The 12704-nt window shown below is 37.9% G+C and overlaps 1 protein-coding gene across 6 annotated transcripts in view; it reads left to right on the top strand.

Moving 5' to 3' along the window:
- The first annotated feature begins 5977 nt into the window (after positions 1 to 5977).
- TRPC4 (transient receptor potential cation channel subfamily C member 4) overlaps positions 5978 to 12704 on the top strand; it is a 239561-nt gene continuing 232834 nt past the window's right edge. Inside the window, exons 1-2 of one of the 6 annotated variants that reach the window (XM_054528932.2) lie at positions 8071 to 8449; positions 8787 to 8982. The gene's annotated coding sequence lies outside the window, so the exon portion shown is untranslated. Of the gene's footprint in view, positions 8983 to 12704 lie in introns of all 6 variants that reach the window. The other 5 variants (XM_063714891.1, XM_009248583.4, XM_009248584.4 and 2 more) reach the window with 5 other exon arrangements.

Here is a 12704-nt window from a genome sequence, read left to right as displayed (position 1 = left end):
AAACAATTGAGGACACTTAGATTTCACCATGGGAAGCATTGTTGATACACACACATAAATAACACACATTATCAGGCCAGATACCAGGGTTGGCTTTAATGACAAATATTTGATGATTGCTTTAGAAACACTGTGAGCAGTTAACGTCCATAGTTTTATCATATGTTATAGGGAAATATTTAAGTGTGCCTTTTATAAATGGAGCTTTTATTTTGCTTTGACTGGTTTTCTTTATTTTTTAAAAAAAATTTATGTTCATGTGAAAACTATACCAGTTGGGCTTATACATTGTGCTCTGGATATTGTCCTTTCAGAAGCTCTTAAAGCAAGTTTCCTGCACTGAGAAGAAGGAATAAAATTTATCTTTATTGAACTTTTATATTGTGTTTTATAAATACTACCAAATGCAATGCTCATAACAATGAAAGAAATAAAATACTATAAATATGTCAATTTGCTAAAGTAAGAATCTGAGTCACAGAACGGTTGAGTTACTCTTGCCTAAGGCCATTTTCATAGAAAGGGGTAAAGACAGGAAAGACAGGATTTGAACCCAGCTATTCCAATTATGGAGACCACGAATGTGGACACCATATAATGTCAAGTACCTGGGGAAAAAATGAATGAATTTAAAGCACTACATGAGAAATAACTAGTAAAAGATATGGAAGTGTGTTATTTCTGAGGACAAATGTGTATCTCTGTGTTAAAACCTCAAAATTATTTCTTGAATTAATTAAAAATTCAAAGCTCATTCTATGACATGATTTTCCCTGGTTGTGTGCTGCTGCCTACACAGTGGGAGAAGGCTTTTCCAGGATAGTTTGGAAGAACAGACAATCCAGACAATCCAGACCATCCAGGGCTGAATTGCTCTTGCAGCTCTGAGCTCCTTAAATTTGCTCTTTTCTCTGCTTAAATTCATGGATAAATTGCAAATCTCTATTCTACTTTGTTCTGCACTGATACATTGCAAGGATTCATCCAAAATAAGCTGTAACCTTGTTGAATAGACCACATTTTTATTAACATTTTGGGAAACATCCTTACCCTCTGTGAAAAATCAGAGTATGAACATATGTTGATGTAAAAGTAAAAATCAAAGCAACATATAGTCTTACATTTATTTACACAGATTTCTATACCAATCCTATGAAGAAGGTACTACTATTATATTTTCCATTTTAGAAATGAATAAATTGATATATAGAGATAAAGCGTTGTGGCCAAAACCATACACCCCCAATAAGTGGCAAAAGTTGAATTCAAACCTAGGAAGTCTGGCTGTAGAATTTTTGTCCTGATCACTCTACTGTAGTGCCCCATATCAGCTACTTTAAAAGTCATTTGATCAGTCAGATTTCATTTTATTTGATACTGTATGTAGATGAGAATCATTTCATTTAACATTTATTTATTTCCTTAGAAACTTATATAATCATTTTTTAAAAAATGCAGACCCAGATAAATCAAGACCTACAATTGGTAAGAAGAAGGACTTTCTCTAAATAATAACATTATGCTTTTTTCTTTTTCCAGAATGGCCTGATTTTAAAAATTAGGTAACATGTTCCAGCCTAAAATGGCATCTGACTAGCAGCAGTTTTTCAAGTGCTCTTAAATTTCCACAAAATTCATGTCAGAAAAAAAGATTTCATAAAAAATGTTGCTATTTTGTAGATGTAACTGTTGCTGTATCACCAGAATATAGAAGGATTTCCACTAAGTTCAAATATAATGCAACATGGATTGTAAAACAAAATTGATGTTACACTAGTGGATTGCTTTAGGAATCATGCAAACCTGTCCTCCAATAATCAATAGGAAGGTCTGGTGACCATCTTCATTATCTACTTCCTTTTCAAAATTAGTATGCATTATCTACATTAGTATATATTCAAATCCACTAGGAAAGTGGTCTTCTGCACATATACTAATTCTACCTTTTGAGGCAACTGAATATCTTTCTTTGGTCTTCTGATGGTAGTTACTTCCACTTCAGATCTAGGAAGATATCACAACTTGTGGAAGAGAGTAGTTAAAAGAACGTAAATTGTATGCTATGAAATGTCTCCAGGTTGGAATGGAGAAGAGATATGTTAAGATAAGTAGTCTGTATTTGGCATAGAAGTCTTCCCGTTGTACCTGAGCAAGTTAGAGAAAATGCCACACTTTGAGACGAATTAAGAGTCCGTTTATTTAGCCAGCGGCCAAGAGACGGCTAACGCTCAAAGTTCTCTCGGCCCCGAAGAAGGGGCTAGATTTTCTTTTATACTTTGGTTTCGAAAGGGTAGGGGGGTCTAGCTAAAACAATTTTACATAAGTAAAGCAGGCAAAAAAGTTAAAAGGATAAATGGTTACAGGAAAGTAAACAGTTCCAGGTGCAGGGGCTTTAAGACTATTACAAGGTGATAGACGCAGGGCTTTGGGCGTTATCAATCGGACGAATTCCTGGGAACTGCGGATATTGCTCACCACAGTATCTTATTAGTTAATTGCATTCTTGGATGTGCTGGGAGTCAGCTTGCATAAGTTAAGTCCTTGAAGAAGGGGCTGCCAGTGAAAGAGCCAAGATGGAGTCTGTCTGGCTCTCTTAGCGAAGGGAGAGTCAATTCAGGTGGAAACAAGGCTAGGTGATTAAAGGAAAGGGAGAGTCTAAGAACAGGGTTAGTAAAAACAAGGTTGGCCATTACATTCCTAGAGCGTGGATCACGAGAATGGGGTGAGTGGGTAAACAATTTTTCTATCCTGGGGCCAGCAGACCCTCATTCAATGGTAAGTACATATAATACTGACAGCAGGTAACATTTATTGAGCATAAATATGTGCTCATCCTTGTTGCAAGCACTTTACATGCATTAGCTCATTTCATCTTTGCAATAATGGCTCTCACTAGCTGTATCCAGTTAGACACTGGGAATTGACAAAGGTGCTGCCCAACCCCAGCCTTCCAGCTGTAATGATTAGTAACTGGCCAACACCTAAAAGGACAGAGAAGGAAACAAATGCAATTTGGGGCCAATTCATAAAAATAAAGGAAGGTACCAGAGGTAAAGAACAGATGGCTTGCAAAGAGGCATTGGCAGAAGAATGTGGTTTATAGTAAAGACATGATATCATCAATCAGTATGAAAATGAAGAATTAATTCATTATTTTCCAGTTGTAATAAACCGTGCTGGTTTCCTATTTTGTAAAAGAGAAAGAATTAGATCGTCACTAAATAATGCACGCTTAAATTAGTTCCAAATATGTTGGAATTATATCTAATAATAATAATGAGGCAAAACTTACACATTGCATATTTTGTTTTAATCACTTTTGTAAGTGCTTTACCTACAAAAATGCTTTGGTCCTCATAACAAGCCTGTGAGGTAGGAACAATTACTTCACTCTTTTACAGATGAGAAAACCAAGTTATGTGGAAGTTCAGTGACATTATCCAAGGTCACACAGCTTTTAAGTGTTCTTATAGCCATCTCAGACTTAACATGTCCACAAGTGAATTCCCAATCTTCTCCCTAAAAACAGTCCTAACTCCTATCTTCTCCATCTTATAATATCCTTTACTCAGAGTCATCTACGTGCTCAAGCCAAAAATCTCATAGCTATGCTTAACTCTTCTTAGATAGCCTGCATACAAACATTTTGGAAAATTCAGTTGAATCTATCTTCAGACTAGATCTTCAATCCACCTCTACTTTGTACAAATTGGTTAACACCGTATTTCCTGGTTTGTTTCAGTAGGTTCTTAACTGTTCTCCCTGCTTCCACCTTTGCTTCCCTCAGTCTATCCTCATTATAGCGGCAAGAAAAATACTTTACGACATAATCAGCTCACCCCACTCCTCAACCTGGAATCCCTACAGCCAATTCTCTAACCTCCAGATTGTTACTTAAATGTCTCCAGATTAAGGAAGACTCCCCTGTCAACTGGTTAAAATTACAACCCACCACCAATATCTGTCACCATCAGCATTTTTAGTCCCCATATCCTGTTCTTTTTTTTCTGGATGGAGTCTCGCTCTGTCGCCCAAGCTGGAGTACAGTGGCACGATCTCGGCTCACTGCAAGCTCCACCTCCCAGATTCATGCCATTCTCCTGCCTCAGCCTCCCAAGTAGCTGGGACTACAGGCGCCCGCCACCACGCCCGGCTAATTTTTTGTATTTTTAGTAGAGACGGGGTTTCACCATGATAGCCCAGATGTTGTCGATTCCTGACCTCCTTATCCACCCCACTAGGCCTCCCAAAATGCTGGATTACAGGCGTGAGCCACCGTGCCTGGCCCCCATACCCTGTTCTTTTAATTGCCTTCTACTATAGTATGTAATTAACTTATTTATTTATTATTTTCGTCTGTCCTCTTCAAAATATCAGTTCAGCAAGGGCAGTATCTTATCTGTTTTGCTCACAGATGTATGGGAAGCACCTAGTACAATGCTTTGCAGTCCATAAACTATTTAAACATAGACTCTGTAAGTATTCGTTGAATGAATGTTGAGACTGGGATTTTAAATTTAGATAACACGATTCCAGGGTCTATGAAGTTAATGACTAAGCAAATGCCTTAAACATAAAATCATTTTTTAAAAGCTTGAAAAAAATAAGTGAATATGAGAGGAAAAAGATATTAGGAGCATTAAAGTACTAAAATAAATTATCAGGGAAAATTTGATAGTTTAATGTTTGTAAGAATGAAACATCTCTAAAACAAATAACATTACCTCCAAATTTAACAAAGAATAAAAATTGAGAAATATCTTCCATAAATATAGGAATGTACTAATGTTCAAATATTAAGAGTTATTATAAACTGAATGGGGGAATAGCAACAAAACCCCATAAGTATTGAAAAAGTATGTAAACTCACAAAAAGAAACAAATAGCAAAGTATACAAAATATAAAAGTCACCATTTCTAGTAACACAACTCATTGAGATACCATTTTCTTTCAAGCAGGAAATCAGTCAAAATAAAAAAAGAAAAGAAGAAAAAGGACCTTAAGGATGCCCCATGTTGATGAGGGTTCAATGCAACAAGCTCCCTTATAACATACAGCATGTACTTTAAAATATTCCTGCATCATGACACATGGCTGTATTACTAGGAATCTATTCTGAGGACATAATCAGAGATACAGGCAAAAATGCTTGTGTAAAGGCTTTCAACAAAAGTATATCAGTAGGGAATAATAGTATAAAAACAATCACATTTTCAAGACCTGAAAAATAAGTATTTTATAGAAATAAGTAGTGATTCATTAAAATTAACATTTTGGAATAAAATTTTGATAACTTAGAAAATGTTAAATTTTTTTTAAAATAGGCAGGTAAAAGCTGTGTGTATAGCATGGCCATATAGGTTAGATTGAAGCCTCATTACATTGATGACAAAACAGAGGATTTTAAAACCTGGAGCAGGAGCCAAATCCAAAAGTTAAGCTGAGGTGGAGCCCCTTCAGTGAGTTTGGGTGAGCCCTTGTGCAGTAGGAGGTAAAGTCCTGGTCACAAAGGTGGAAGACCGGTTACATGGGCATCAAAGACAATGATAACCTATTTCTTAATTTATCTTAGCATCAGAAAGGCCATTATCGCATACTTCATGATGGCATCATACACAGATGCATTACTGGCACATAAAAATGCTGATGGTGACACATGTGCATGAATAAATTCTCCAAATACTTGTCTCTGTGACTTTGTCTCTATGTCTGAGGTAAAACAGCTTTGAAACAAAGTGTTTCATACATGTTACATGTCAGTTCCTAAACAGAACAATAACCTTTAGGAGTAAATTGAAAATTGTATTCCTAAAACAATTGTGATCCCCATTCTACAGTATACCTTAGCTATAAATAGACATTACAGAGAATTGTTTTACTGCTATCATTTCTTGGGTCACTTGTCTCTTGCTAATTTGGAAACATGAGCGCTTTCTTGTTTTGTTTAATAAGGTCCTAAAAATAAATTCTAGATAGCATATAACATTTTATTGTAAATTTCTTTGACTTCAATGAATTGCATTTTATGTGGAGTACAGGTTCGTAGAATGCTGCCAGACTCGTATGTTTAAATTGTTAAAAATAAACTCTTTGGATTGCTAATGACTGTAGTATATGCAATTCAGCAGATTGTTTAAACAGATTTCAAATAATTTTCCTGTAATTGCTAATTATTTTGTAGGAGACATGAGACCAGCAATCAATAATCACATGAAACTGTTGAAAAGGAGGCTCAGTGATCAATACAAATTTTTCTTTCCATGGGAATACAGCCTGCTCAGATGGCTGACATACATAGTGCTCTCCTTGGTGTTCTTTTCTGTTATGTATTTATTGAAGTTTCATAGGCACCTTTTTATGGAAACAAAATAACAAATTAGAAAAAATTGGTATAATATCTCTTCGCTGACATCATGACAGAGATAACATTTGCTGTAAAGAACAAATCCTTAGAGGGGCAGGAGCATTTAACTTGGTACAGATGCTAAGGTTGCAAAGTAAAGTTCATCACTTCTAAACAATGGACAAGTTTGTCACTGATCAGCTTTTCTCTTGCATGTATTTTAATATGCATTATAAAGACCTATACTCATTTCAGTATGTGGAATTCTATCTACCACGGGTTGATCTTAAAGATATAAACTCCAACACAATATGTAGAATTTTGTTTTTCAGGCTGAGAAGAAACATTGTCAATAAATGTCACAAAAATACTTATAATTCCATTAAATAAAATAGATTTCCATATATATGTTTACAGTCTCCCCCCCCCCCTTTGTTAGAAAGTGGACTTGAATTTATTATAAAGTTATTACCTTGTCTACTGATAGATACGTTTTGCATATTTTTAAAAGCCATCATTTAAGAAAAGTAAAGAACTGTTTAAACATGTCAATGTATTCTTCTTGCAGTAAAGAGTAAAAAGAGATTCAAGGAAGGAAAAAAGCATTTTGTCGTTCTCTCCTTTGTTTACTGCAGAAGCATTGTAGAAACCAGATTTATCTCAATGTATCTTAGTATTTTGGGAAGGACTAGAGGTAGTGCTTTCAGAAATTTAGAATAGGGGTCTAGCTGAGCTGGGAACAAACCCATAGAGGAGCAGTTAGGCAGAGAGAAAGATAAATTAACAAATAAGAAAAGTGACTTAAAAAAAAAAAAAGCAGCATGCACAGTTACCCCACTGTGATCTCTGGTAATAGCCTCTTTACTCATGTGAAAACTATTTACAAAAACCTCAACTCATGTGAACTCTGAAGTGGGTAGGGGAAGATAAAAAAGGAAATTCTTTAATTTTGTGCTTTAGAGTCTGAATATGGATGCCAGTTTGTCAGTTTATATTCCTTGGGAATATTCCATGGGAAGAAACTAGTCCTCCTTGCAGTCGGCACAGCACAGCTTCCCAGGTGTAACAACGTGGTTGGGACAGGAGAAAACGGTTGCCTCTAAGCTTTTGCGCAGACTGGAAGCTGAATCAGGCATCTGCTGGGATACAATCAGAGACCCGCAGCTAACCTCAGGGCTTTCAGAAAATAACGGCAATCAGGTAGAAACAGAGTCTCCAGGAGGGTAATTGCCAGCTAGGATTCCTCAAGGGCTCCACTCTCTATCTTACACGTGAACTCCATCTTTCTCTGGGTCATGGGGTCACAACCAATTAAGCCTTTCCGAGTGACAAGCTGGGAATCACCGTATTGCAGTTACAGCAAGTGTTATTGCCAACTTTGCCAATAGTGTGTATGTGTGGTTTGTGTGTGTGCGCATTCCTCTCTGTACTTTAATCTTATTTTCATATGTGAACACTAAAGAGATTGGACAAGAGATAACGTTTATCTTGAAATCTCACTCTCAGTAAGATGATACCAGTAACACACACACACACACTCGCACACACTCGCACACACGCACATCACCTGCGGCCGCAGAACCTTGCACCCTCAGGCTGGCTCGCGTCTTAGGGTTTTGGTATATTTGGTGGAAACTTGCTGATTTCCTATGCCTTTTGGAAAGACCAAACTGGGTGGGGGTGGTTGGAACGCTGTGGCTCATCATTTATTCATTGCGACTGTTTTGATTGTTGACACTAGTGGCAAGCCGCATCCTCCAGCTCTTGCAAGGGAAGTCTGACACCTTGAGGACAGGAGAGGGGGTGCCAGGCGCCCAGAGAAGCGGGAGTGGGAGAAGCTTTCAGAGTTGCAGGGGGCTACTTTTTCCAGTCGGGCGGCGGGCCTCATGGGTGCTTGTTTACCGGGCTGAGAGCAGGGCATTCAAAAGCTGGGTGTCGGAGCGCACTGAAGTCCAACACGCCTGCAGAGACCGCCCTAAGCCTGGAGGTGTGTCTGGCTTGCATCCAGGACCACAGGGTGGATTCTCGCCACCGACTTGGCTGGATGACGGCTGGCTGGCGGTGAGCTCCCCTGCTCACTGGCTGACCTCAAGCAGTTGGCCCCGGTAGGTGGAGGCTATTCGAGGGGGACGAGCTGGGGACGCAGCGTCAGCTCCTGCCAGCGCGCGGGTCTCCTCCACCTCCAAGCAGTGTGGTGCGTGGGACGCGCATCTTCCCGGACTATCCCTTTCCAGCGCGGTCTGTGCGGACCCCGAGCCCGGCAGCCGCCAGGGACGGAGGGCGGGGTGCCTTTCTCTGGGCTCATCCGCTGTCAGCCGTGGGAACTCTTAACTTTATCCACAGGGGTCGGTGCGGGCGGGGGTGGGAGAGGTTCTCCTCCCCTGGCGCTTACCTCCCCCTCCCGGGCCGCCCCTCCCCGGCTTCCTATGGCTTCGCTTTCAGAGCATCCTCACTCCGCCCAGTTCGGTGCCAGCTGCGTGGGCTCCAGCTTCGATCGTTTTCCTTGGAATGCTCCAAAACTCGGCAGCGACTAAGGGAATTCCATTGGAATTTGCCGGGCGTGCTCTCACCCCGCACGGCACCCGCGCCGTCCGTCCTCGGATCCCATCACTTCAGGCCGAAGATTGCAACTTTGCAGGTAAAGAGGATGTCGCCTCGGAGCTCCGTTCGACCGGAGCTACACCTCGCCTTCTTTCTGGGATCTCGGTTAAGTTTCCTAAGCTGCCTGGGAAGCCGGCTCTCTTCTGGGAGGCGGATATCCCTCGGGGGTTAGGAGTTCAAAAGGTTCTGGCTATGTGGTTTCTCTTCAAGGCTCAGGAAAAAAACCTGTGAAGCTTTCGGTGCTTGACTCGGGCTGAGCAGGAGTTTGGGGGTGCTCCTCAGTCTTCCACCGCACTTGGCTTTAAAGCAGGGGAGAGGGCGAGGAGTGAACCCCCTGTGTGACTTATATGGTAAACAAGGAGCTGCAGCCACGCCGTGGTGCTGGGGAATGTGGCCGTTTTTAGCCTTTTATGCATTTGGGGAAAATGGAGATCTCGGGGGCATCTGGGTGCATATAAGTGAGGCCTTAGCTCTCCGGCACTTAAAGTAGGGTCCGGAAGGAAGGAAAGTGATCAATATTCTACCGATCGATTACATTCTGCGTCGTTTTCATTCTCTGTCAAGAAACAGAAACACTTTTATCCGTGTTGCCCGACCCAGGCTAGTGATTCCTAGTTCTCCTGGCAACCGAGATTCCAATGAAGCCAATGAAGCCAATGACCCGGTTTGCTACTTGGTTAAATCACTGGGATTCACTGCACAACTTGTTCTTCCAGCTGTGAAGTCAGCTGTCTTTTGTGACTAGAGACAAGAGAATACTGGAAAGGCATCGAGGGTTTAGGAGAGCTGAGGAAAGGGATCTCTTATCTTGTCTGCCTGCATTCACTATGGTGCATCCACTATGGTGTATCGCTGTTCACATGGCTTCTTAGGGAGGCCCTTCCCAGTGAAATTCCATAGCTATAAAATGCAGTAAGTTGCTTAAGGAGTAAGCACCAAGCCAAAGGAGTAGGAGGAGACAGAAGGAAGCTTTAGTTGTTTTATTAAAAAAAAAAAAAAAAAAAAAGACAGACTTGTAAAACTTTTTCAGTTTTAATAAAACACCGCCTCTCAGAGCTCATATAATTTCTGCCTTTCCTTTCACAGTACATAATCACAGCGCAAAGAATATTACAAATTCTTTAAGCAAAAGGTTTACTGGAGGGTTTTTTGGTTTGGGGTGTTTTTTGGTAAAACTCTGAATTAGACATTGAGAGTAAGAGTGGGTGAGATGTTAAAATGTTGAAATCTTCATCATTGTGTTGGGTTTGCTATTTAAAGTTACATTTGTAGCACCTACTTTTATTCACCTGGACACTATTGTCCAGAAAACATCCTCCTTAAATGTTTAAGGGGGGAAAAAAAAGCAATAAGATCAATTTCAATTTACTTGCTTACTGGTCATTCTGAAAGATATATGAGTTGGAATAGATTTTCATTACTTATAACCTTTAAAATTTTGTAATGGTTATATTATTTATTTTTCTGTTGCACTTATTTCCAAAAGGTCAAGATAAAACTGCATTAAAAAGTCTATGACAGAGTTAAAGTTCCCTTTGAATTTTATAGCTATTTTAGTTATTAAACCAGTAAGAGACCAAATAAATTTTCATATAAAATAACCTTAATCAATTCATGCTCTTTATTAATAGGAAATAACAGAAGCAATCCTTATATTCTTTCTCATTAGAGGAAATTTTATTGTCTTATTCTATACACACATTTCAAACTAACTTTCTAACTTATGCTCCATGGAGAACTACAGCCATCTATAGGACTGAAAAGTTACCTGTTTCAACATCCTCATTTAGGAATCCAAAGCTAAATAAATATTAAAAAACAACAACTTATGTTTATAAACTATTACATCATTTTAATTGGTAAGGAATCTGGAAGTTAGATTGGCTATTTTTCAATATTTGGATGGCTGTGTCTATCAATATTTTTGTGAACTAGATATTGTTAAAAACTTCACTGTAATAACTAAGCTTAGAAAAATTGCTGTTTCTGAACTGTAGATGAAAGAAACAATGACAGTCATTATTTTTAATTTTTCTTCTATGATTTCAAAGTAATAAACATATCTGATCATCTAGTCAAATGCTATCAGCATACCCTGTGATAAACATAATTCCATTTGTACTGAAATATAATAACCCCCTTTAAGATGCACTGATTTTAACCCCACTGAATTAAAACTACTTTTAAATGTATATTTTTGGAAATAGTCTGTTATATTTTTATACCTGCATGTTTAATTGCCAGGATTATTTATGGCAATTCAGATGATCAGCAGCATTATATTTAGCAGCTGAAAACTGAAATAATTTCTCTTTTCTGATCGACGCATGTATTGGAACAAAAATAAAAATATGCACACACTTGTTCAATAGTAAGTATTGTAACTATCAGAGCTTAAAGTTAGTATAGATATATAAGTAAAGATAGATATATGAGAAATACTAAGCAGTAGCGAGAACTATCAAATTAGGGACTGAATATTTTATGAAAATATAATTGTTGTATTTTTGAAAATAATGTCAGGTAAAGGGAAAATACAATAAACTATTAAATTTTCCTTTTTCCAAAACCATCATTGCCATATAGCTTATGAAATCAAATTCTAATGTGCACTTTGACTTTAGAAATTGAATTGCCTGGACTCAATTGGAACCAGTGTTATTGACCTCTTTAATGCCTATGGAAACCCCACCATGATTATTTGGTTCTCATCAAAAATGAGGTTGAGGAGACAGCTCAAAATAGAAACTTTGCCTTTTCACCTAATTTATACCCTATACCCTATTCCCCCCCCAAAAATAAACATTAAAACTGGTTCGATTCAACCCAAATTTAATTGGGAATTTGTTTCTATCTAGTTATAATGAAGAGTTGATTTAGAACTATCTTACTCCTCATGTTTTCTATTTCTAACCCTTCCAGAGGCATTGACACAGCAATATTTTAAGAGATTTGAGAATATTTTGATCAGGGATATAATAACATGGCTGTGTCTTTTTAATCAGCACAAATATAGACCTAATTTTTGAGAACATTAGTATTACCAAAATAACTTTATGATGCAAAAAATACATTTAGGGAAAGACACCATTTATTTGGGAAACTGAAAATTAAAGGCATGCGCATTGAACATGTATTGATTCAAAACCATGTGGTTTCAGGAACTATTTAGCAGATTAAGTGATGCATTTAAATGTTTAAAAAATCTAAGCGACCCTCCTGAAAGTTGTTTAATTTTAATAGAATAAGAAAGAAATAGTTTCAGAACTTGATCTACTATTGTAACTAAACTGTATGTAATATCCTATTAATATTAGTGTATGTTTGATCTCTCTTTTTAAAGTATAGCAGTGTCACAGAATAATGACTTCTTGAGAGACACTAAGTGACACATGGACACAGTGTTACACATAAAATTAGAAATGTTAATTAAAACATTAATTTAAAAATATGCCTTGATAGCTTTATCTAGCACACTGCATTCTTTTTGAGAAATGATGGTGAAATTAAATGAATCAGATATTCATTAATTATATTCTGTCTGTGGTTTGCTGTTGGATTTTGGAATATGTTGAAAAATTACTTCAAGCAAATACTATCAAGAGTTGAAATTTACCTGAAACAGGACCTATTGTGAAAAAAGAAAAGAGGGAAAATGGGCCAATATTTATGAGAATTTAATGTACACTTGGCACTGTGCAAGAAACTTTGAAAAAGAAAGCTATTTTTCATTGCTAACATCTACCTTGAAACTGAAGT

The sequence above is a fragment of the Pongo abelii genome, chromosome 14, assembly GCF_028885655.2.
Source record: "Pongo abelii isolate AG06213 chromosome 14, NHGRI_mPonAbe1-v2.0_pri, whole genome shotgun sequence".
In the NCBI taxonomy this organism is placed as follows: Eukaryota; Metazoa; Chordata; class Mammalia; order Primates; family Hominidae; genus Pongo; species Pongo abelii.
The sequence above is the reverse complement of the archived record's forward strand: the minus strand, read 5'-3'. Positions and strand labels throughout refer to the sequence as shown.